Source organism: Egretta garzetta, unplaced genomic scaffold (assembly GCF_000687185.1).
Source record: "Egretta garzetta isolate BGI_Z169 unplaced genomic scaffold, ASM68718v1 scaffold329, whole genome shotgun sequence".
In the NCBI taxonomy this organism is placed as follows: domain Eukaryota; kingdom Metazoa; phylum Chordata; class Aves; order Pelecaniformes; family Ardeidae; genus Egretta; species Egretta garzetta.
This window is the reverse complement of record NW_009269999.1, coordinates 2535352-2558551: the sequence shown is the minus strand read 5'-3', so window position 1 is coordinate 2558551 and position 23200 is coordinate 2535352.

The window sequence follows — 23200 nt, the reverse complement described above, 5'->3', positions numbered from 1 at the left end:
AGGAAACCATGTTTAAATTGCTTCGTGTGCGTGTGCTTGGTCATATGGGGAAAAAACATGATTTTTTTTTTTTTTTAAAATCCTCCTCCAATGTTTCTTTCATATAAAGCTCAAATGAGGCAACCTTCCCCCCCGCCCCCCCACCAACCCCCCAACAAACCCAAAACCCAAACCCTAGCCAACCAAAAACCTGAACATAACACAGCTTTTTATACAGAAAGACCCTTGGTAAGAAGAATTTGTTTTCATCAGCAATGAACACAATGCCAAATAATAAACTTTCTATTTATTGCAATTAGTTTTATAATATGGAAATCATTATGGGAGTTGAGAATACAAAGTCAGTATGAGGGCAACTATTTTTTTATTAAGCCTGCTGCACTCTGTTCTTTTTGCACTTCACTTCTGCACTCACTTAAAAATTGTCATGTTTCTTAGTAGTTCCTTAACAGGGGAATCTTACCAGTGGTATATATGAATGTTTGATGGAATTTCTCATTTTACATAAGAAAATTCTTCCAACTTCTAGGTGATTGATCCCTGAACACTTTGCCCAGAGAGGTTATAGAGTCTCCTTGGAGATACTGGAAAACACCTGGGTATGGTTCTGGATCAACCTGCTGTAGGGTGTTCCTGCAGGGAGGTTGAATTTAGATGATCTCCAGATCTTCTAATCTCAATCATTCTGTGGTTCTGGGTATTTCCATTTTTCGCATTAATCCAGCATTGAGACTAATTTTAAAATAAAAAACCAAACCACAAACACCCCCCAGTATCCCCCTCACCAACCAACCAAAAACCCAAACCTGGAGAAGAGAAGGCTGCGGGGTGACCTGGTTGCAGCCTTTTAGTACCTAAAGGGGGCCTATAGGAAAGATGGGGAAAATCTTTTTAGTAGGGCCAGCTATGAGAGGACAAGGGGCAATGGTTTTAAACTGAAGTAGGGTAGGTTTAGACTGGTTATAAGGAAGAAATTCTTTACAATGAGGGTGGTGAAACACTGGAACAGGTTGCCCAGAGAGGTAATGGAGGCCCCATCCTTGGAAACATTCAAGGCCAGGTTGGATGGGGCTCTGAGCAACCTGATCTGATTAGCGGTGTCCCTGCTTATTGCAGGGTGTTTGGACTAGATGACCTCTAGGGGTCCCTTCCAACCCAAAACATTCTATAATTCTGTGATTCTATAAAACCCCAATACATAATGCTAAGCATTGTGAACATAGGCTCTAATTGTCAAGTAGCAATGAAATTTCTGATAGGAATTTTTTTTTACAAAAAGAAAAAAGCTCTTTGCACCATATACTATACGCCTAATAAGTAGGTTTTGCCTTTTGAATCTATTGAACCTACTGTTTTGTCCTAAGCTTGTACATAGCTGAAATAACTCAGGTACTGTGAATCATTTCTCACTGTACTGAAGCTAATTTATGCCAGTCCTACATACGCTAGTAGTTTCTGTGCTGGAAATTGAAGTATTGTTTGGGTGTATATATAAACATTATCATCATGATGTGTGCAAATTTTTCTCAGAAATTTCAGGTATCATAAACAGCACCCTTATTGTGGCAAGTTTGAATTGACCAGAGGTGAAAGGGTGTATAATCCACTTACAGGATAGCATGTTATGTGATATCTGTCCATCACTGTGGTGTTTGTTCCTCGAAAACTCAAGTGTATCCACATGAGAAGAATCGTGCCCTCCATCACACAAAATCTGTTTTTATTGTAGTGTGTGCTAGCTGTCTGTTATGTAACTGCTGGTCTCAGTCTCTCACTTGAATTCTCCATTTGCAAATATGAGGCAGATTTTCTTAGAAGTTTCTCACAAAAAAGTGAGTGTATATAGGCCAATGCAGTGTGGTAACAGATATGCTGCAAGTTCACGCTATAGCTTCTCTTGGGTTTCTATTCTGTACGTGTGAATGCTGTTATCTCAGACCAGTGATGTGCTGAGGTACACAAAATTTAAAATACACTTTCAAAGATTTTTTTTTGGCTGTTCGTCTGTTTCCTTTTGCTGTCTTGGTGTACACCTATATTAAATGCTTTATTCCAGGGGCTGCCTGTTTGTTGCATACTGTTTAACCCAGGGACACCCTAATCTATGTTCTTTGTGCCTAGTTAATGTGGTGGTGAAAAATATATTACTGGTGAAAAATATATTGCTGGTAATTAAAGCAGCAGCAAAGTTTCTCATTCCTTTGATTCAGTATTTTCATTAATAATGCGTGTGAAGTGATAATGCACATACTTGTACATGACATCATCTTGGGAGGGATATTGAATGCTTGAGAAGACAGGATTAGAATGTAACATTTTCTTGACATTTATGGGGAGAAATGACCTAAAAAGAAAAAATACAAATTGTGTGAAGATAAGAAGAAAGTGTTACATGTAAAGGAAAACACATACAGAGGTACAAAATATACAAAAAAGATTGGGCAGTGCAACATTTAAGAGAAGTACCTTGGGAGTTACAGGAGACAAGATGCTGTAGATAAATGAGAAATACTTTGCTGTTGCAGGATAGTAAAATCTTTTGGTCTTTATGGAATATTTATGGGGTGGTTTGGCTTCATCCGGCAATGATGAGGATGGGGCCTCATGGAGTAGCATATCACCTTAGCAGTGCAGTACAGAGATGCCGGCAGCTTGGAGAGGGTCGTGCTTGGAATATGCTAAACACATAGCAATGCATGTCGATGGTACCTTGGAGATAAGGAAAGAAGGGTTAGACCTGGATGGAAAAGAAAATAGGGGAGAGGCCAAGGCTTTAAAGTATTTTCATTCCAATAATGTTAATGCCTTAAAAACAAGATCTGCACAGTTTTTTTGATATAGAACAAGTATGTAGCTGCAGAAACAGCCTCATATAGTACGTTTTAGTTCTGGTAGGATGGAAATGCTGAGATGTAATAAAGAAAGAAAAATCCTCAAGAAATTGGCCATTACCACCATTTAAGACTACTTTTAGTTCCAACAATATCTCAAAATATTGAGACAAAAGAACAGCTCCTTGAGTAGCTTGGTGACTGGGTGCCTGTCTGGATCACTGGGCGTCTGCCAGCCTGGGCTTCGTTTTCTGTCAGTCTTGCCTGTTGTCAGAGCATTTTCATTAATAAAAATAAATATTCCTTAGATATTATGATTCTGTAACTTGAAATTTAGGGTGGTAATGTGAGTAATGTTTGCTTTATCTAGGCTATTTTTACACCATCTGTTCAATAGCTGATAAGGGCCATTCGCTCTTTGACATTTCACCTTAGAGCAAAACATTTATTCCCCTCCAGACCTCACCCTCACACCCAGGGGTGCACGTGGAGTGTATGGGATTGCAGTTAATAACAACTTAAACTGATACTTGTTTGTTCCTTCTCATATCTTTTTTAAAGATGGGTATTGACAGTTGACCATGCATCCATATAGTTTGTGTTCTCCGTTAAGATGATAACATGGGATTTGCATTCCTGTATGTCCTTTTAACAGGTGACTACTGTTGAGCAAGAACGGTTAATGCATTTTCTAGTTTAATAAAGAATATCTGCACAAGTGGGTGGTAATTAATGGTATTGCAATGCAGGAAATATTTTTTTCAAAATAATGTTAAAAAATAACGACATCCCTTTTTGGACATGTAAGTACTCGGCCTAGCATTTTGAAACATCTTAGCAGCTGCTACTATAGTAGACTTAATACCGCTCATTATTATGAAACTCAGATGTTTTTTAGGTACTTTAATTGTGTATTTCACACCTTAATTTAAGCTTCTTTTTTTTTTTTTCTAGTATTAGGGCTGCCGTCTAGAACCTTTACACCAAAGAACTTAACTCGCTTTAAAAAAACCCCACAAACACGTAGAGTGGAAAACTTGGTTTCTGCTGTAGACCCTATCACAAAAATACAGCATTGGGCTAATGAAGAGTTAAGTATTGTACCACTATTCTATGAGCTAAGAGGATAAAAAAAGCTGTTTATCAGTATGTTCTGTCTTAGCTTAATGAACGAACAGATAGACTGCGCAATGGTTCACTTAACTAATTTTCTATTAACTAATCTTTTAGCTATTGGTCATTAGAAAGTCCCCATTTTCTCATATTATAGTTGTTTGTGGTTTATCCTAACAAGCTGGAAGCATTATAGAGCAAGGTAAATGGTGTATATAAATACAGCTTCAGCCATTTAAAAAAAAAAAAAACCCAGACAAACAACTTGGGAAATATAAATATGTAATAAATAATTTATATTTTCCTGGGTTTGTTTTACATAATGCTGATTTAAAGGCATTGAGTTGACCACGGTGTCCTCTCTTTAGACAGAGGCAGGAGCAGACTTTTCTTGCTACTGGGTTTCAGGAGGGTTGGACTAGATGATCTTTAAAGGTCCCTTCCAACCCAAACCACTCTATGATTTGATCATAATATTTCTAAAACAGATAAAAACCAAGCATTGCATTTGTAATAAAGAAATTCCAATATATTCAGTTAAGGCCCAGTGTGTGCCAATGTCTTTGTTACATTTTATTTGGACATATTGGATGGTTGATATTCACGTGGATCCTCTTCAACCAATCAAACTTTCACTTGCTGCTTCTTTCTCCAATCAATTACTTCCAGCTCATTCCTAGCTACTCCCCTCTGCCTGTAATTTGTCCTTTACCTTCAGAATACTGGCATGATTCTTTATTAAAAATAATTTTTAAAAATCATTAAAATAAATAAAAAATACAGATTATTTCAAAGTTCTGATTTGGGTGGCTCTCCAGCTGTGGGCAGAAATGGGATAAGCATAATTTACTGCTAACAGTCTATCTTCAGTTAGAAGAGTTATTTTTAGCTAACGCTAGTTTACTGGTACTTATGTGTCATATGGGATGGAACGTATCCTTACATGCCTCGAGCAGTTAGTTCTCTTTACTGACTACTACAGGTTGTTTTAGTCAACTGAGCAATGCAACTGCTTTTAGGCCTGTGCTCTAAACTGGGTTTCAGTTTGAAAAAAAACCCCACCCGTAAAACTTTTAAGAGAGAAAATTTCCTTCTTGAAATCTCTTGTCTTTCAGGACTCCGTGATCAGTGCATGTCCTCTGAATTTTGGAAGTGCTCACTGTCATTTATTTGCTACTTCAATCTAATTAATAGTAGGCAAAAGAAAATGGGAGATCTTGTTTGCTTTCCTAAAGCAGGAGGTTTTTGCTAGTCACCTTGTCTGTGGTGTGGCTCGCTCTGGAGCGAACCGTCTAAATACAAGGCGTTTGCATAGTCTGAATGAATTTTGAGAAGACACTCAAATGTCACATTTCTCTGAGTCTTGTAACAGTGTTCATCCCTTCAGAGACTTATCTTTTGCTAGCTATTTACTTAGAAAGGAGTGTTAGAAGCTGCATTTTAACAATCTTTTTCTTTGGGATTGTCTGACATTGATGTGTCCTTGATTCACAGAGCATGTCTTTGCTGAATGGAATTAATGAGTTTTATCATAGGCTATGCATTGCAAACATCTAAGGACGACTGCCTGTAAAGCCAGTTTGCTTTGTTGTGTTTGGTTGATCTGGAATAGGTTGAATGATCATAATACTGTTTGTCGCCTTAAGTATGAAACACCACTGGTGTCACATATTTGTCATGCTGCCTATATGACATGCTTTTGTGTATGACACAGTGTGTTTAGTACCAGGGGTCTTGTGTTGTCCCTGCTAAATACATTGTGCTTTGTGTGACCCAGGGAGTTCCTCCATAGACATGTGGCCCTCATTGGGAGTGTTGGGATTTTAGTGGTTTACTGAATTTTTTCACGAAGTTGAGAAAAACAGCCATAATGTGTTCCTTCTTAAGATCTTAGTACATACTAGAAAATTTGCCATTTTTTCTCAGTTTTGGTTTAAAAGTCAACCTTTCAAACACAGTTAGAATATCTGTGACTTTCATCATGAAATTTGGGAAGGAAAATAGTAGGAGTAAAAGATCTCAACCTGGAAACTGACGGTCTTATTTGCTATTACTAAAATAAGAGCTGCTGGACTAGGGCAAGAACAACTGAGAAGTAGAAAGACAAGCGGAGAAATAGTGTTTTCTATAACTTAAAATTTAGGACACCTGGGAGTGGTAAGGTAAGAAAACTGAATGCAGGCAGAGAAAACATACATTCATTTTTGATTCTGGCATGTAGGAGGTATGGCTTATTTATGTTTCCCTCTCTCTTAGTTTTGAAGAGTTTCTTATATAATACCTCCTAGTTTTTCATTACAAGTGTACCATAGAAGACATTAGACTGTTTTGAAGAATTCTAATTACAGATGGGTTTTGAGGATGACTTTTATGTGTTTCCAATCTGCAGCACAGTATTTTTCAAATTGTGAATTTCTGCCTGCTCCGTCAAGGTGATTGGTTTCTATGACTTCACTCTATGTTTTTGAGCATACGCTGGAGCCGTGGTCTCCATTCTGAAATAAGTCTCACTTCAATTATAAAACAGGGTTGTTATAAAAGGGATGGTCCTGATAACGACCTATGACAAAACAGATCTTGGTTGCATATTTTAACTCTAAACACAATAAACAATAAATTTTTCACTTGTGTATCTGGCATACAAGCTATTGGTCCTTGTGCAGTAACAACTACCAAGGTAAACATAATATGAAAACCTCCCCATTTGTGGGGAATCATGTTAACAGAAATGACTGGAAAAGACGCAATTCAACAGAAAATTAAAAACAGAATATTTACCATAAAATGATTGAGACTGATGAAGTAGATAAGGTATGCTTTTGTGTATGACTGTTGACAACACTGAGATAGAGATGAGAACAGATTTAGAGGAGGAGGTAGATACTTCTTGGAAGATCAATGAAAAGAGGTTTGATGACACATGCTGGCTTAGGGCTCTTATGTCTAAGTGATGGGGGTGGGAATAATGTTTGTACAGCACAAGGTGAGTGGGTTGCCTGCACAGTACAGAAAAGCATTGTTTTTGTTGGCATTGTCACGACATGTGTAGTTCCATGTGCTGTTTGCATGGACTTTTGACTTCTGGGCTTCACAAATTTTCTGTGCGCTTTAGCACTGCTTATTGTGAAACAGTAGCCATGGGTTTCTTGCAGCCACACAGTTCTTGCAGATACAGTGAGCAGTGGTGTTTAATGTTCTGCAGCTGCCCTGATCATACAGAAGATTTACTGTATAGCAGGACCACTAACCACCCTTCTTTTGGGCAGTCCTTTAACTTGTTTTGCTCTTGGTATGATGGCTCAGTAATGAGAAGAACTAAAGACTATGACTTTGGTTCTACTTAACTGATACTGTAGAACACCTGTACCACAATCATTCCAGGTGACTCTCAACAAATCCTTCTAACAGTGTGATTCCTCATAAGCAATGCTACCAGATGCCCAGGTTTCATTTATAAGGCTGCTACTTTTTCTGAAAATAACTTCTGAATGTGTACATATGCAAATCAACTTTACCATGTGTGCACAGTGATTTCAGTGCATTGAAGTTATATCAAGCCTGGTAAAACTCTTCTGTACAGGAGATCTGCCTAAGAAACGTGCAACCACTTGCTTCCAAGTGGTGGAAATCCAAAACTGAAATAAATGGCATCTGCTCCCATGTTTAGATACAACAGAGGCAGATTTTAAAATTTGTTTAGGTGTAGAATTCCCATCCATATCTGAGAGAGATAATTACTGCCTTTAAAAAATATTGATCTGAAATGTTAAGTATCAGAAATCCCTGGGCAGGGATAACAGAATGTAGTTCTGTTGTATCTGTGCCATATTTTGTTTTGGGGACCACAGGTGTCAGGAGAGTTACTGCTTATTTGCTTTTTGCTGTTTTCCTCTCTTTGACTAACAGCTTGCTCAAATAAATATTCTCTTGGTATCTCCCCCTGCTGCAATTTGGAAAAGCAGATCAGCACAATATAGTTGAAGAAAGAAATACATTCAGTTTGATGGCAGAACTGAAAAATAATGGAAAGGAAAAGACACCTGAATTGAGACATTTGGTGTCGATTAATTTTAAAAAATATTTTTAGCTACTCAATTTAACTATTTTCCTTTTCATTTAGGTAATTTTCAGAAAAGTTCTGTTATGAATGAAATACATGATTTAAAAAAAAATCCTAATGCAAAATAATATGGTGTCTTCAAACCCTCTTTTATGTAGACAATAATCAGTATTTGAAATGTTCCCTTTTACCTCAAAATATTGAATTGTATATTTATAAATTGAATTCAGATTTTCTTTTTCTCCAAGACTTGTTTTTAATAGATGTGCTACTTATCAGCAGCATACATGGTAATAATGAGCATCAAAAAAGGAGGGTGAAAAGGAAATCCTTGTTTCTGCTGTGGAGAGGATGAAAAAAATTTCAAATTTTCACGTCAGAATTTCTTAACAAATCAAACTGAAGACAGAGGAATTGTGTCTGCTTATGGAAATCGGTTGCAACAGCATGAACATGAGATACCGCACAGTGGTTTTAATTGTGGGAGTACGTAGCACGCTGGCTTCTGACATTTCAGATTGTTATGCCATCATCCAGGCTCTGCCTGCCATGGGTTAACAAACTTCTTAATTCTGCCAACCTAGCACATATAATTATAATGAAACAAGTAGGAAATCTGTATACAAAAAAAAAATTTAAAAAAAAAATGAAAGTGAGGTCATATTTATTTACAGTTGGTAGTTACAATTGCTGCAGCTTGTGCTGAACAGGCTTACTGAGTGATTTCATTTACACACACGCAAACAATAGAACGAATTAACTTTTCTGTACTGCACCATTTGTGTATTAATGACAGAAGTTTTAATCTATTCAACTTCTGCAATTAGCTTACTTCCAAAAGTTATCCTCTTCCTTCTTATCTTCTCTCCTCTGTTTCTCTTTTCTTCTTCATTGTTGCTCATGCCTAACTTCGTTCCTGTTGACTCTGAATATACACCTTGATGTCAGAGAATCGTGTCCTAAAGAGCCTGTAAGCATTAAATAAGCAGCACGTGCTTTTCTGATGCTGAATTCAGACTTCACTGAATGCAGTTCCTGTCAGTGCTCCTCCTTACCCCTATGCCAGCAATACAGTTTAAGTGGAGCCAGGTCTATGTTTGTTATTTTTGGAAGAATGCAATGTGGTGGAAAGAAAGTGGGTGAACAATATTTTTCCAAGATGCTCTTATTTTTATACTTTTATGCCTTTCTTCCCCCTGCAGTGGTTCTGAGATGATGTTTATTTCACTTGCTGGGGTAATTAGTTTTGTGATTAAATTAGTAGTAATATAACATCATCTCAGCTTTGTATATATCTTTTAAATCTACAATTTATTTACTTTAAAGCTTTCCTATGACATTTATCGCTGGACTGTGTCAGACATTATTAAGAATAAAAAAAGATTCAAATATGCAAAATTTCTGAGCATAGTAACTTTTGTTGTGTGCAATTGGAGCTGTGTATCCTTATGCCAAAGCTTTGAAAATTGATGTTTATAGAATTTACAAAAGGTTGTGCCCTCAGTCCAGAGCACAGCCAGAAATAATCTAAGTGATTTGATGTGTCCTTACTTTTTTTTTTTCTACAAGACATCCTTTCCTTGCATAAATTTACAAAAAGTGTATGTCCTACTTTAAAAAGCTTGAGTTAAGGAACAGATTGGGAATCAGTCTATGTTGTCCACACAGAAGTAGGCAAGTTTTCAATTACCATTAAATATTTTATTGCCTGTTTTAAAGTGCTGAATTTCCAAAATTTCTGCTGAAATTAATGGATCTGCGAAACACTCTGGCCCCTGAAAGCAAGCTATTAATAATTTTCGGCTTGCTTTTTTTTTTTTTTTTTTCTCTGCTCTCCCTCCTCTGTGTTTTCTGTGGTTTGCATTATTATTTGATAACTCCAAAACTGGAATACGTGCATGACAAACAAGACTCTGCCACTTCTTGAATGTAAGGTTGTGTGTGTGTGACAGAAGAGGTTTTCTGTTGTAATGTTCTGTGAATGGACATGTTAAGCTGATGCTTTACTCTTAATTCTTTAAGAGGAGTCACTTGTCTTTACTGGTTGGGAGGCTGTTTAGCTAAGAAAGCCTTACACTTGGCTCTGGGGAATCTGAAATGAGTTTACTTTTTCCAGGGCTGAAGCTAGAAGCAAAAGAATACTAAATGAATATGAGAGAAAATAGATACTGAAATTATGGTGCTGAGCCAGAATGGTTAAGTGCTTCCCAACAACTCCACAAGCACTGATAAGTAGAAAAAAGAAAAGTCAGAAATTCTATGCGCTTTGTAATGCACTGTTAACCGTTAAGTAACACATGGTTTTGAACATTATGTTCTTGAGTCTTTCATCATTGTGGTAGGCACAGGATGGACTTTCACAGCTCAGCTTTTGGACCTGCCATCAGAGCTGGGAAGGCAGTGTGGGACATAGAGCGGAGGCTGCAGTCAAGCAGATCAGTCTCATTGACCGAACTGCTGCTTTCACTCAGAGAAAGGTGAGAAGAATCCTTCAGGATTGCAAGACCTGAGCAGGATAATAATGGGTCTAAGCCTCCTTGTGAACAGGATGACATATTTAAGTGTCTTTCCTGAGGCTTTGTTCATGTCGTGCTGTTTACCTTCACCTACAGTCTTGTGATTTTTGCATTGCTCTTGCTTTATCCTTCAAGACTTTCACAAATAAATTGCAAATAAGAGAATGCTACTCACAAATAATAATGCTGCTGTTCTTAATTAATAAATGAAACTACCTGAGGACAAAACTACCACTCAACACAAGTAACAGTCTAGATGTGATCCTTGAATTCTGCCCATTTTGGCAGGAAAGCACAGTTTAATATTCCCCCAGATGGGAAGGACACTAAGCTACTAATTGTGGTGTGGACTCTCTAGAGTGTAAATCATGAGGAAGATAATGAAATAAGCTGCTGTGGGAAGGAGAGAGAAAATGTTACTCGTTAGGTGACAGCTGGCCTCGTAGCTGTGTAGCAGTTGTGTCTTCATGGTGTTGGCTTCTAGTGTTGGAGACAGGTCTGGTAATAGGAAGGACTGGGAGTAGAGACTTAGGATAATGGTTGGGAAAGAAAATTAATTAGAAACACTGCTTTAGCTGTGTTGAGCTTCACATGTGGGTCATACTTCCACACTTTCAACAGACAGGACCAGACTTCATTTGGAGAGAAGTCAAATCTGAAACAGAGAGGTAGATAACAATTGTTGTGTCTTAAGGATAAAGTGTCTACAAAAATCCCAATGAACACTGGAGAGGCGAGTGACAGCTTGCTGAAGGAATGAATGGAAGAATATGAAAGGAGAACAGGACTTCAGAATCGCAAGAGCTAAAAGAATAGAAGGATGCAAAATTTTGGACAAAAAAGTTTTAAGCATCTGGCAGACTAAGTAGAACGAGGGTGGAAACCTCATTCTAAGCTTTGAGCAGGAAAAGATTGTTCAGAAGCATAGCTGGAAAATGTCCTGTATCTATGCCACGCTGAGATGTTTTGTGCTGATCTGGGAAGGAACTGGTGCCCCCGGTCAGTGGTAAATTGAGTCCTTGGGCTCACTGCTGAAATTGCTAGTGGGGAATGTATTTGCATGTTATGAACTGGTCTAAAGCCCCTCATTCACCTCTTGGAAGTCATCAGATAGTCTTTAGTAATTGCAGCATCATTAATAACCAAGATAGATCTTGAATAGGTCCTGCTAGAAGGCAGGCTTGACTTTAAATCTATTTCAAAAATATATGTTAGAGGGGAAAACAATGTGAGCTGTCCTACAGCCTGAAGCAAGATACCTTTATCTCTTTTCTTCTGACATATCTAAATATCTGCTGTGGATCTTTGTTACTGAAAAACCACTGCCAATTTAGATAAAAGGTTTATGATTTTTTCCCTCAGATGCTTTAAAGAAAATTAAGTACTTGTTGGGGTAGTGGAACTTCTTTTAAATTGAGGCTTTCAGAACATATCTACCACTGAAAAAATAACAACAAAAATGATTGTTTGATAGCTTTTGTAGAGCATTTAAAGATGCTTGGTTCTGTTCCTGCACAGATAACTAGAACTTTCTCAATATTCATCAGGGAAGAATATTTGAGGAAAAGAGTTTGAATATTTCTTCACAGTTTGACTCCAAAGGGTAGAGCTTCGATGAAAACATTAAGGCACATTGGCAGAACTCAAGGGGAAGAGTTTGACCCTGTCATGGCCTCAGCCGTGTTTTCTCATGAAAAATTCATTCTCTCTTCCTAGCACTTCTTCATTGACAGAGAATGTATTTAAACAAAAAAGCATAAACTTTTTATACATACAGAGAAGTAGGATACAGTATAAAGCATAGTAGAAATACATTATCGTGTAAAACTGTGCATGTGAAACAGTTTTGAATTTCTGATGCTTACAATCCTTAAAGTTATTTTTCTTAAATGTAAAACATATGCAAAACCATCTCCAAGAATAATTGCACATTTTGCCTGAAATATTCATAACGAAGATTTTCTTCTATTGAAATGTAAGGGGTATGTCCACTATATCTACTAGCCTGGTTTTTGAAGAATTTCTTCTGATTGAAACACTGCCTGGTTGTTTTTGAAACTATTTGTTCTCCACAGAGGAAGGCCTGAGCCCAATTTTTCAACCTGATGAGGAGTTCCTATTGTGTTTTTGGGATGGAGAATTGGATTAGACTTGCAGAAAGCTTACAGACATGTGCTGATAAGCAAGACCATCTAAACTCTGCATGGCAGTTTCATTACTCTTCCTTCATTGTGATTTTCATCCAGCAGGGTTGATACTGTAGCTTGGCAAATATTTTAGTCATTTGCTAAAAATGTCACCTGTACCTGTTGAGAAGAATCTGCTTTCTGTTTGCAAATATTGCCATAGAGATGCATAGCTGCATAAGATCTCAATATACAACAAATCATATAGGCTTATTCCAATGCAAAATTGGGTGAAACTTATCCAGGGGAATAGGGAGGATCAGAAACTCTAGAGGAAATCCCTATAGGCAATTTCCAAAATCAGGTTTAGGGAACCTAGAGCTTGTAAAAAGGAAAGGGATGGAAAAAGCAATATTTGCAACCTGTTGAAAAAATTCTAAAATATTTCTTATGCTAAGTTTACTGTTAATACTGACTCATGTTGACAGCCATTGATAGATCAGAATTTGTAGATGCCTACAGGGTCAGTTGTTATTATATTAACATTCGTATGTCAGACTATAATTCTGTGTGACATGTGGTTTTAAAGCAACAAATCCTGATCTAAGGAGCTTACGAACTAACTTAAATCATTGAGAAAAAGTTACATGAAGTGACAACAGTCCAATAATGTGTGTCTTTTCCATGAAATTTGAAAGACTTTCTTTGCCAGCAAGAAAAGCTTCTACTTTTATTCTAATAATTGAGAGAATCCGAGTATCTGGATTCTGGTGTTGGTAGTGGCCTTGCTGTCTACCTGCCTAGGTATAGCACACTGAGTTCTTGCCTATAAAGGTAGTAACTGGAGGCATATGAAGATTACAGAGACCCTTGTCATAGGGACTGCTGTCCTCTAATAAGCGGAGGTGACTGTGATATAATTTGTTTCAGAGAATTTATTTTATGAAAAGCTCTGGTAGCTCACTGAGGTAAAAATTATAGGTACTAAACAAAGGGGATTTGGGGAGGGAGGGGGGATTTCTTCCCCCCAGAAATGGGGAAGACATAAATATCACATAGAGAGGCTTAAATGAAAAGTGTTGACCTTTTTATTTTCAAGTTGCCTCAATAATCTGAGTTTGATGAAAATGATTTTGGAATTCTTTCAGTCAAGCAAATTGTATTCCCATTGGATGTGTATTAGTATATTATCATAAGATCCTGCATTAGAAACTAGAAGATGACTAAATATTTGCTGGTTCAGGCAGATCCTTTGCCAATGCCTTCATAATCTGGCCTGAAGAGCATCTGTGACTTGACAGAAAATTTATATTGGCTGGAATGTCCATGAGGTTCCTTGACAGAGTAGCATGGTTATTAAAATGTGGTGGGTTTTTTGAGGGGGGAGAAGGGGACGATGTGAAAACAGTCTTTAACTTAGAAGTAACTTAAAAATTAATCAAGCAAATGCCGTGGTGTCCATGTCTTGGTATGTGGGTAAGTAGAATAAGCATTTTCTAAAGTGATTTTATGAGAATGCTATCTTCCAGTTTGATGTCTTTCTCATACCTTGTTTTCACAAGTTAAGATTAGTGCAAACTTATTGTGTGATGCCCTTGGCCTCCTAAGAGTACTGTATCCAGAGAGAAAACTGCTTTTGCCAGTTTCTTCAGTCTGTTATTTCAGAAGGATGCCCTTTAGCCTACCCCAGCTGCGATCCCCTGTCAGACACCAATGAATTGTATAGTGACTTCTTGTACCAAGAAAAATACTCTCTACACTGACCAGGTGGTAGTCTCTAGTCAAGACAGGCAGTCATGTTTGAATTGTCTGATAGTTTTATAAGCCTCATTCTGGGAAGCAGTTCATATCATTAGCCTGACTGAATGTGCTATCAACTGATAATGGAACATAATGCTTGAGCTTTGTGAAAAGAAAGGATGAAGTGTGGTGTGTCCTTGACAGAAAAACCCCACCTTTCCCTGGCGTATTGCCTTATACTAAAAATACACACAAAAACATTCCTCGCTAGGAATCACAGATGTTATGTTTCTCATTTTGCTAGCACAATTGCCAGTAGCAGCCTTCCTGCAGGATGGTACCGTGAGAAAGGTATTTTGGATAGAGGCCAGTGTAAGGCATCCCAAATGTGCTTTGGAAGTTTCTCTGTTCACTCTTCACAACAGCTCCTGGATTTCAGTAGAGCCTCATGCTTTAGAGAAATGCATCGTAAGTGGTAATGGGTGCAGCGTGGACTTAAAAGAAAGCTGGAGAGGAAAAGCCTCTAGTATACTGAAGTCAGAAGATATTTCCATAAATTGAAACTGTTTGGTTATTGAGAAAAGAATGTGTAGCAGCAAATGTGCTGATGAGTTGCCAGAAATCCTGTTTACTTGGCAATAGTTTTATATTCATTGCAAACTAATGTAGATGCTAAAGCTTCATAGCTTTAAATAAAATGCAGGTAAAAGATGCAAATGACAGAAATATGATGTGCTAGGCCTTCATGCAGCTTCATACATTTAGAATCCAGTATTGCTCATGTATATAAAAAAAAAAAGGGGCAGGGGGAAGCAACAAAAAAACAGGTAAACATTGACTTTCGATGAAAGGATGGGTGCTGGTAGTCATTTGGATTTGGGAGGGCATTTTGGAAATGGCATGTGTTAGCTGCAAGACTCATTTTAAAAAGAAATCCAAACAAAAATTAATTCACGCCTGAGAGAGATCATAGAATAGAAACATAGAATAGTTTGGGTTCAAAGGGACCTCCAAGGTCATCTAGTCCAAACACCCTGCAATGACCAGGGATGCCGTTAACTAGATCAGGTTGCTCAGAGCCCTGTCCAACCTCGTCTTGAATGTTTCCAGGGATGGGGCCTCCACCACCTCTCTGGGCAACCCATTCCAGTGTTTCACCACCCTCATGGTAAAAAATGTCTTCCTTATATCTAGTCTAAATCTGTGCTCTTTCAGTTTAAAGCCATTACCGGTTGTCCTATCGCAACAGGCCCTACTAAGAAGTTTGTCTGCATCTTTCCTATAGGCCCTCTTTAAGTACTGAAAGTCTGCAAGAAGGTCTCCCTAGAGCTTTCTCTTCTCCAGGCTGAACAACCCCAACTCTCTCAGCTTTCCTTCGTAGGAGAGGTGCTCCAGCCCTCGGATCATTTTTGTGGCCCTCCTTTGGAACCACTCCAACAGTTCCATGTCTTTCCTGTGCTGAGGGCTCCAGAGCTGGATGCAGTACTCCAGGTGAGGTCTCACCAGAGCAGAGTAGAAGGGCAGAATTGCCTCCCTTGCCCTGCTGGCCACGCTTCTTTTGATGCAGCACAGTATGCAGTTGGCTTTCTGGGCTGTGAGTGCATATTGGTGGCTCATGTCCAGCTTTTCATCCACCAGTACCCCCAAGTCCTTCTCCACAGAGCTGCTCTCAATGCCTTTGTCCCCCAGCCTGTATTGATACCAGGGGTTGCCCCAACCCAGGTGCAGGACCCTGCACTTGGCCTTGTTGAACTTCATACAATTGGCCGCCTAAAGCCTGTCAAGGTCCCTCTGGATGGCTTTCTGTCCCTCAGGCATGTCAACTGCACCACTCAGTTCTGTGTCATCTGCAAACTTGCTGAGCGTGCACTTGATCCCATTGTCTATGTCACTGATGAAGATATTAAACAGTACTTGTCCCAGTATGGACCCCTGAGGGACACCACTTGTCACTGATCTCTATCTGGACATTGAGCCATTGACCACTCCCCTCTGGATGTGACGATATAACCAATTCCTCATCCACTGAACAGTCCACCCATCAAATCCATATCTCTCCAAATTAGAGAGAAGGATGTTGTGGGGGACCATGTCAAAGGCCTTACAGAAGTCCAGATAGATGACATCCATAGCTCTTCCCTTGTCCATGATGCTGTCAGTCCATCATAGAAAGCCACTAGGTTGGTCAGGCAGGACTTACCTTGAAGCTATGCTGGCTCTCTTGAATCACCTCCCTGTCTTCCATGTGCCTCAGTATAGCTTCTAGGAGGATCAGGTGGGTGTTGCTCGATGAACTGTTCTGCTTGGAAAGCTTGGACAGAAAAGGAATGATGAGGAAGCAGCGATTCTGAGAAAGCTTAATTAGAACTAGAACAAGTGTAGGGAGAATAACCTACATTTGTACATACATAAGAATTACAGAAAGTGAATGCTTAATCTCATAGTTCATTGTCATTGTCCATTATAATATATCCGGGGTGTTTATTTTTTGTTTAAAAAAAACCACTTTAAAATGAAATTAGTTATAAAACAGTATAACAATTCATTTATTTGATTTATAAATGGATCTCGTTGCTGGTTTGAGAGTGAAAGAAGAAAGCAGAAATAGGTGAGGATGATGGAAAGCTCATAACCTATGTGTCATCCTTAGGAGTAAAGGACACTTACAGCATCCCAGTAAAAAGAAATACCGTATGTGAAGGAATGAGCTGTTTCTCCACAAGACTTTCAATTCAGGGAGGTGTGTCAGAATTTGAACGTGTGTTTGAACGCATTTCTTTCTCTGAATAAGGAGACTTGCTCTGCTTTTCTCCATTTGGATATATGAACTCTGACAACCACATTCAATTTTCTAAATAAATTTAGGTAACAAAGCACTGAAAAATCATACTTGTGCCTTTGTCCTGTTTCTCAAAAAAAAAGCAGGGAGGTAACAGAAGCATGTTATGAACAGTGGGGTTAAGTAGCAACTTCATGGTTTTGCTGCTGTACATTTTATAACTGAATCCAAAGCACTTCGGAGTGTTCATCCCTAACTACCCTAAGGGAAGCAGGGTAGCCCAGTTGAAGGGAATAACACACTCATTTGATTATTAGAGACTCATAGACATTTGAACAGCAGTCTGACCATCGTTATTTCTTCCAGCCATTCTGGTTATCAGGTTGGAAATGGATCATTGCTTCATTTTGCATCACTTCACAATTTACAGTGATAAATGTTTTTTAATGGTCAAAGATGTCAGACTAATAATAATAAAGTGGAAATATAATGAATTGGGGCAGTGAGCTTCTAGGCTAAGACTCCTAAGGTAAGGGGATAATAGAAACACTATTAAGCAAGATGTCCCTTCATTCACTCAATGAAATAAAGCTGCCTGCATGCCCTTTCCATCTTACCTTGATTGCCAATGGGTTGCCAACTGATGTCCAAATTTTATTTCTGTATGATCTCTGATTTTGTGAGCAGAGTTAGTTCTGAATTAAACCACCAAATCTGTGCATGTCTGAATTTCAACCTCTGGGCAGCATGATTGAACTCTGTGCCTGGGCTATTTCCAAAAGCGACATGAGAGAGAGGTGGTTTATTTTGGTATGCTTCAGCTTTAGTATACTAAAATGCCAACTATGGAACATATTTCCATGGTGTTTCTTAGGTGGTTACCTTCCTCAAAATACTTAAGCTTCGCTCAATATCCAAAGTCACTAAGCAAGGTTCTGACATTCAGATACTAAAAGCAGAGCTTCAGACAGGTGTGTTTGAAAAAGATCTAAATCCTGTATTCCCTGGGCCATTCAGCCCAACTAATTAATTGTCAAACCTATTAAAAGTATAAATTCTCACCCTTTTACTCCTACCCCAATCCTGGAAGTCCCACTGAATTCCTTGATTGATTATAATTCCAAATACTTCTATTTAACACCATCTTCTTTTTCCAACACAATAAATTTTTCTGGTTCTGCCGAGTTGTTGACTGCTATTTAATTTCTGGAGCTAAATTTTGAAACAGAGCAAAATGAAGCATCTTAATTGCTGCTGTGTTGATCAATTCAAGAGTGAATCCTTGGTTTGACTCCTGTATTTCAATTTCCTATAGATAAATCAAAATATAGTGCTAGAATTACTTTTATGGTGTTACTATCTTTTATCCAGACCCTTTAATCTAGAGAATACTTGATTCTAGAGAAACAGAACTGAATGCCACAGAAATTTTCTCCCAAAGTTAGGCGCTTTCTAAATTCCTCTTTAGTAGCTCCTTTTTAAATTATCACTGTTAGTAAATAAATACCGCTCCTACATGTCTTATTTAAAAGTGGATTGACAAGCCAAAAGGTATCAATAAATGTGTAATACTTCATACTGCTTAGCCTTTTCCCGTTAGGATCGTCGCCTACTCATGGTGGCAAGTTCCAGGAGAATGATAATATCCTACTGCTCTCTAACTGTTGCAGCTATGTTTCAGAGCTCCCACTAAGCATAAAGTCAGAATCTGTGCTATTTGAATACTCATAAGCAGTGTCCTTTTTTACAGAAAACTTTTTCAAATAGTTATCCTTTTATTTCTTACCTTCAAAAAAGTTACATCTGTTACCTCATGGAACAAGTGTAGAACAATGGAATACCAAAGAGTACAGCAAATAAAATATATTTATAGTTTGTTTCCTTGTTTTTGAAACTCTCTTAATAGTAGCAACAAGACAATGTCCCAGAATCAGGCAATAAAGGGAATAAATAAGCGGGCAGGTAAAATTCTGAAAAATATGTTGTAAGGACCTCATTATGATTTGATGAACAGTTCATTGGCTTCCCAGACTCTTACTTGATTTGATGCTGTTATTTTTATCTTTCTAAAAAGTCAAAAGATGTTGATCACTCACTGCTCCTGTGAAATCAGTGGGAGCTGCAGATATTGAGCACCTAGAAGTCCCTGTGGTTCCCAGGATTTGAAGCTCTTTTTAGAAAGAAAATTTGTTTTATGTTGTGCATTTGATAATAAAAATGTGGTAGTTACTATAGCCAAATTATCTTAAACCTTCAAAGATAAATGACCTACAGAGTTCAAATCACAAAATTGTTCATTTAGCTTAGTTGATGTTTTCCACTTTGAAATTATACGTGAATGAACAGATGGCAAGCAATCCAAACCCCTGACTGTTAGTGGACTACTGTCATTTCAGATCAAGATTGCAGTTCATTAGCTCAGAAGAAATAATCTTTTCTCTCTGTAATGGGACATCTTAGTATCAGGCTTGATCAGAAAGATTCATTAAACAGGAAAAGTTGCAAAAGGAGTTTCTGTTAATACTAACCGTTGATACTGAAGCACATGGCCTAATGGGTATAGTAGGAGACTTGGGTTCAGTTCTTGAATTTGCCACTAAATTACTTTGGACAAGTGACTCGATCATCCATTCTTGATTCCTCCATCTGTGAAATGTGAAATTCTTCTCCAGGGTGGCATAAAATCTAATGAATACTTTTAAAGCACTATTAGTTTCTGTGGCACAAAACACTCTCACATTGATATGTGTTGTGTGCTATGTACTAATCTGGGAAAACCAGACGAAGTATGCTTTCTTTTTCAACAGCAGACAAAGACCACACAATGACATTTGAAAACAACAAATCTTTCAAAACACGTTTTTCTTTATGTGTGCAGGGAAAAGAATGGGGTAAAAAGAGCAGCAACTCTGCATGGATAGAGGCAAGAGATGGACTGCTTTTTTCAAACCTACTTATAGGTTCAGATTCTGCTTGTTTGAGCAATCCCAATTTTGTGAAAGACAAATGTCTGAGTAAGTAGTAGGCAGCAGAAAACAGGACCTCTGTGGACTGTTTCTCAGTACAGCTCAGTTTCCATAGATGTTGAAATAATCACAGGACAGTTATGAATCCTGCAGAATAACTGCATTAGGAGATGGAGGAAATGACAGAGGCTGGATTGGAGATGAGGAGGGATATTTTTCAGATTTAATTTAGAAGAAATTTTGTAGTGAGGAGGTTACTGTTATTGGAAGTTGAATGAGAAAGAAAGGTAAAGCAAGGATTTTTGCTACTTCTCTCACGCTGACTTTTTTTTTCTTTGCTGATGTGTGGAGGCTTCATGAAATCTCTAGTAGCTGTGGGGTGGTATATTTTTTTATTCACAGTAATTTACATTAAGAACTTGAACAGAGATTAAATTGAGGGGATGTTTTGGCAAAGATTTTCTGTTCTTATGTAGTTTAGGTTTGATTATTCATATTCTTGTGAAGAGAACTATGAACTAATTTTTCTTTGGTGCCAAGAAGCATAGGAAAGTGATGCTTGGTCTTTTATATATTTCAGCTGAACTTATTTGCAGCCATTGAAGTATTCAGTCCCAAGGTTGCTGTTCTTTAGCAAATTAAGTATTGCTTCAGAGGTAAGAGGTGAAGTTTTAGAGCTGTTACAAATAGGAGCTTTTGGTGAAGCAGAGTGAAAGACAGGTGTTCTGTAGGATACGTCCTTGGGGGATATAACTGGGCCCAGAGTCTCTGAAATGACTGGGTTTATAAATTAGCAGAAAAACATTGGGTTTACAAGTTGACTTTTAAGAGCCTCCTAGGCAAGCAAGGAAGCAAGCGTAAATTGTCAGAAGTTTTCGATCCTTGTACTCAGAAGATTAAGAAAACAAACAAACCATATTTTATGGCATGCTATTGTGTTATTTGTTGTGCTCTTGGGGTTTACAGCTTCCTGTTAGCATCTGTTGTAGGTCTCACCTGTTATCAAGGAATTTGTGTTAGGTAGGCCCTTGATAACTTCTGGATGGATACTACCTTGTTTCTTGGTGGAACTGTTGGAGTTACCCTTGTAAGGCTTGCTTCTCCAAAGCTTTCCAACTCATCTCTTTTATTGGCAAGTATGGACTTTGACAACTTACGCTTGGTCCTGAACATGTATTTGTTCCTACTAATGATATCTTGTATTTGTTATGTTTGTGTAATTCTCTCACATACCCTGGTGTCTCATGTGGAGTGAAATTATTTGTTGACTTTTAAAAAAAAAAAAAGTTTAAATCTCTGTATATTTGTGATTTGAGAGTTAGTAGGCCTATTAGCAGTACAGAGATTTTCACCTTTTTCTCCCTAGCATACCTGAAAGTTGTTAGACTCAGCTTAAAAGTTGCATTGATTTGAAACAAATAATTAAAGTTCATTTCCTAACAAATTGATTTGAGCTGAACAGCCCCTGAACTGCTACAAATTCACTAAACAAAGTGAAGACACAATGGGTTCATCCATCAAGCTTTTGTCATTCATCAAGAAGCTAATCTGAGTCATCATTTTTTGTTCAATAATAATTGTTCTCATTCATCCTTTGTTCTGCCTTTATTGTTTTTCTTTTTCACTTTTTGTAAATCAACCTCACTGTGAGAAATAGTTGGGGTTTTTGCATGTCAAAAATGTGCCTTGGAGCAACCCACGAGCAATGCTATAGCATAGCATATAGTGCTGTCCTTGCTTGGTAAGTGTGCTCTCCGCAGGAATCTATCAGAGCTGCTCTTAGCTTGCAGCAGGTGATTAACATACTACCTGTGGAGCAGGAAGGATTGGTTTGTTTGTTCCGCAGTGAGGCTTCAGCAAAGCTTTTCTCACAATGTGCTTCTCCTCCTTTGAGGTGCAAGAGTAAAAGGACCATAGGGCTGCGATACTTATCCCACATAAATAGTAATTTTTGCCTTACAGAAAGATGGATGTATTTTACTAGCATTACTTGTTCGTAATTTAAAAAAGTGCCACCACAAAATGCTAATGGATTCTGTGTTTTAATATGATTTGTATCATCTTTCTGCATGAAGAAAGAAAATTACACCGTCTGATGAACCTGTTGTGTGTGTGTGCGTGCATATTGCTGTCCCATAAAGCAGCAGAAGCAGTACCCATTTACATGCTTCCCTACCCCCTTCCTCTGCTAATTTATTTACCAAAATTGCCACTGTTGGCACAAGTCTGGTCAGGGTAGCAGGATTGTTCAGGGTAGTATCTGTCCTCTTTGAAGGATCTCCTAATCAACCTTCAGTGGATCTATTGCCAGTGCAAGGGTGATTTGTTTGGGGGGAGGAGGGAAGGAAGAAGGATGCTAGTGCAACTACCCATTATTAATAGTCTACCTGGAAGAAACAATCTCTCTTTCATCCATACTTTTAAATTGTATTTTCTTATTAGAATCTTTCCATACTTCTAATATTTTTTTTGTATCTGTCTCTTGACTTCTATTGATGTTTTATTAATTTTCCTTTGAAATTTTAAGTTACAAGACATTATGATAACGTGAGTAATCTTTAGTAACATTTTAACATAACCACTTTTTTTTTTTTTTTGGCTGTTTTTCCTTGCACCCTCTGTCATACATGGGTCAGACAAGATGTTTACTTTCTCATAGATCTCTCAGAGGTGATAGAGGTTTTATGTCAAACGTTGCTGGCATTTTAGGCAAATGTTAAGTAATAACAAACTCTGATAGACTGTAATATAATTGAAGGTAACAGAGCCAAAATTAGCCTGTTAGGGAATCTGGAGAAATGTAGGTAGCTTTTCATGTTCCAGCTGATGCAGCCTATATTATGGTTGCTTATTGTCAGTCATCGTGGCAATTACTGTGCAATTAAGTGTGAAATACTGTTAGGTTTTAATCCTATGTTTTCTTTTCCTCCTTGTAAGGAGAACTGAAGGTTTGTTTTGGATGGTACTAGGCTACATTATGCTAAAAGAAGTATCATTTCTCTGATGCATTGAGCTACTAGACAAGTTTATGGCTATACTGAAGAATCCCATTTTATTTTTGACCACTCT